The sequence below is a fragment of the Crassostrea angulata genome, chromosome 5, assembly GCF_025612915.1.
Source record: "Crassostrea angulata isolate pt1a10 chromosome 5, ASM2561291v2, whole genome shotgun sequence".
Lineage (NCBI taxonomy): Eukaryota > Metazoa > Mollusca > Bivalvia > Ostreida > Ostreidae > Magallana > Magallana angulata.
Window position 1 is genome coordinate 6,343,794 of NC_069115.1, and position 4,418 is coordinate 6,348,211.

Genomic DNA, 4,418 nt, shown 5'->3' on the forward strand with positions numbered 1-4,418 from the left:
TTATGTATGTGTGTGAGGGGGGATAATTGGATTGCGATTTAAAGCAATAGAAAAGGAAATAGATGTAAAACTCACATATAAAAGGAGTTACAATAATTTTCCACAACCTTTACTGCTGTCGCTGAACAATTTTCTGTTAGCATTAATTCTTAACTTAAAACCCCACCAAATTTACTTTAAAATAATTTAGATTTTGGAAGTTATAGTATATAACATTAAAATATTTTTATCCCTCTTTCCCCTTTTCTTCAAATTGTTTATTTTTATTTTTTTGGGAGAATCTATCATCCCCTTAAAAAATAGTATAAAAATGCACTGTTTCATAAATTACTAGTATCATCTATATAGTATACATGTTTTTGCATTGATATGATAGACACTAATAAAAATATTCAACTTGCACGTTCAAGCTAGTAAATAATCTTCATGTATCTACATGATAGAGTTCAGAGATAATGTGTATTTCACATTCCATTATTTTTCAGATGCAATATACAGTGGAGCCTCAGTTATCCGGACGCTTTTGTTCCAAAGTACTGTATAGTCATAAATGATAATTTATTTGTTTATATTTACATCTACCAAGTGTTATTCCCTCTATTTCTTACGGAATAATATAGTTAATTCATAGCTCTATAGAAACAGCCAGATTGAAATCTACACGCCCCGTTTATTGATTGGTCGAAATCTACAGCGGCTGAAACTGACAAAAAAGTGACAGGACCAAACTTGACACGCCCAGTTTATCGATTGGTCGAGACCTACAACTACATAGGAAAAATCACGATCTGCAAGAAATAATCATGACGAGGTCAGACTCAAAGTCTCACAGGAGACGATTTGGCTGTTTCTTTTAGTTAACGCACTTACGTACATTATATCAGTAATTTAGTGAATTTTACTGACTTTTCATAATCAATTTATCAATTGGCTAAAAGAAAGATGTTAATATAAACAATAAAATGCTTTCTTTGGTGATTCATTCGGGATATGAAGGTATAGCGATCATTGCAGAAAAAATTTACATAACCCGAATGAATCACCAAAGAAAGCATTTTATTGTTTAAATAATGGGTGTTGATGCTGTTTTCTTTGCCGTTCATACTAAACAGCAAGAAAATAGAGTTGTCCTTTAAAATTGACCTGTTTTTGGGAGTTGATTTTAATCAACTCTCCTATGCACTTACTCGAGCAAAACGAAAGTGAAACAGTGTTTGGACCAAAGCACAAATCAATACCGCTGACAACACTCAATTCTTGGAAATAATCGGTAAATTCGATGCTATGTATTCTGAAGCATTGTTTTTCAGGAAAACTTATTTATTAATACCATGAAATAATAAGATTTTAAATTGTACAAGCAGTTTAGATTTTTTTAAAGTCGTATGTATTCATACGCTAGAGTTCAATTGTAGTCTCGTTCAACCAGACGCTTGGCTGTCTCCGTTAATACCCGACAAAACAGAGTCTCGGTTGCTTGTCGGAGATCAACGGAGACAGTCGAGCGTTTGGTTGAACAAGACAAGAGTTCAATCTTGCCTGGATCCATACAATTTCTAAGAAATATTTCGATTACTGATACTACTTGCCATGCAAAATCACATATCGTTGATTTTAAAATAAATGATAATCGATAAAATCAACTCCCGTCAGTACTTCAGTACTTTGATTAATACTAGTACACGAATCCTTACTTTACATTTTTATTTAGTCAGGAAATATTAACCAAAATATTATACGTTTTGTCCTTTCCGATATATATCATTTTATCAAATTTATATGTCTAAGTGCGAAATGAGCCTATTTCCGTTATGTTTTAACAATCTATATCTTGACACGACAATATTCAACCAATGCACATCCAATCAGTTGGCATGAAGTAGAGGGATATTTTAAAGTGATTGCACTTGACATGTGTAAAGATATATCCAAACCAAGTACAGTGAGGCGTGACTTATCCAGTCTAACTAGTACTGTCGAAAATATTTGAAAGTTAATTGTCATTTAAATTTAGACCACGTTGTTTAAAAATCCTGCCTCGAGTTTATAGTCTATTTCCTAGAATCTAAGCACTTGGTGTCAAATATATAACATATTAAATCAAAGTAGGATGTGATATGAAAAACGACCAGTACTTACGTAATTTGAGAATATTATCCGAACACTTATACTTCCGCTCGAAATTTCACAGAAACTGAACACATCCCGGGAAAGTCTCGTGAACTTTCATTCGAGTACCTCTGGATTTACTACATAACGATGAAGAAAAAATTCCGAACACATTCGCAGGGGTGTGAAGGAGAAGTCAAGAGTGTTTATACGACCTCTAACAAATGTCTAATGAGGATCAAGCATTCGAAAAAGGTGTGAGACTCAACTAACTCAATAGGCATAAACTTCCTATTGTATGAATTTAAGCGGAGTATCGTTAGATTTTGCCGTCCAGTTAAATGAAGCAAAATTTATAGTGAAACAGATTTTATTAGTAAAAACAGACAGCACTGATCTGTGAGGTGAATTGAGACAAAACAACAGACAAAAATTCTGATAAAATAAAATAGTCTGTAAACTGAGGCGTCCGGATATCTGGGCGTCCGGATATTTGAAGCCCCACTGTATTTATAGATACGCATGCAAAAAGTAATATAATTCTATATTAGAATGAAAATTCAAAATATGTCTCATTTAATAATTTTATTTGTTGTGTCGAAATTTTGACTAAAAATATCTATTTACTTATTCTTGTGTAACTTGTCTACCAAAACTGACAACAACAACAAGGAGCAATTATGTCTAACCACCGGTCAAAAGTCTTAACCCAGTTCTGTAGAATGCATGGTTGACTTTAGCCTAAAGTTAACCACTGGTTAAGCAATTTACCCAAAGGTTAACTTTTGAGAATCAGAGTTTAACCACTGGTCAAAATTAACCACTGGATAAGGGATTTCAACCCGGTCCTGGTTAGTCTCGTTCAACCAGACGCTCGGCTGTCTCCGTAAATCTCCGACGAGCAGAGATTTACGGAGACAGCCGAGCGTCTGGTTGAACTAGACTAGGTCCTGGTTGATTAGTAAAATAATTGACCAATCTATTAATCTGAAGGATAAATTAAATTTGTTTTTAGACTCGAAAATGTTAATATACAAAAAGAATTATTTTCAATATACATGCAGGTTGTGTATGAATACATTTTTGTATATAAATCATAATTCGACGTAAATCCCGTATATCATTGATTGAAACTATGCAGTTATCTGTTACTAATAGAATTGTGTTCTTATGACTTGGACTATACTTAGTTTTTACTTTAGAGTGGGACTGTATAAATAAACATTAAAAAATAAAATTACTTGAAGTTCTTTCCACTTATTCATATCAGATAAGATACCATATCCGATCATTTCATGTAGGAATCAATATATAAATAATGATGTTGTAATTTAAAGATAATCAAAATTGAATTAACGTTTCTGGAAAGTAAATGATAGACTGAAAGAGTGAACCAAAATCAACTTGCAGATCTAGATCTGATGAATAAACACTCATTATGTATGTTCAAGACTTTTAGAAGTACAAAAAAAACAACAAAAAATAACTATATGTACTATGTATTTTATTATAACAAGATATTTCCTCTTAATTATAAAATAATTAACTCATTATAATTAACAATATCTTTTCCCGTAATTACGAGCTCTTTTCTCGTAATAACAAGCTAGATAACTATCTCGTAAAAACGAGATTTTTTCTCGTAATTACGAGATCTATATGTAAATTACTGTAAATTATATGTAAATAACTGTAAATTATATGTAAATAACTGTAAACTATATGTAACTTGCTGTAAATTATATGTAAATTACTGCGGCTACCAGTAGTTTACACTTGCCTTCCCGGTCATTTTACTCGTTTGGAAGGTTCGAAAATGTTTCATCTGACTTTTGATAATTTTTTTGTAAGAATTAATGTTCTTCCATCTTCACTGATATAAACTGCTTTTCACAAAATGATGGCATTTTTTAAATGTTACAGTTCGTACATTGAATACACTTTTTAACCTGATTGAAACAGGGGTTTTCAGTGAATGTTTTAATCAATTAATACACTGAAATACACACAAAATAACTAATTTTAATCATTTTTGTCTTTGTCTGGGACAACCATGCAGTATCCGACTTAACCGAGCACCTGTGTTGTTTATAACCACAACATATGCATTAAGTTTAAGAATATTTTTTTTAAAAAAACGACAATGTTAACATGCATCTGTGCAAAAATATTCTTGGTTTGTTGTCATGTAAAACATTTTTAATATTCTCCTGAAAGACGAAGAGCGCCTGTTGGATTTTTCGCGTTTTTAGCCTTCCCCGACTACCTGTCTGAACAAAATAGTGCGCAAAGTGGCTACGCAGGTCTAT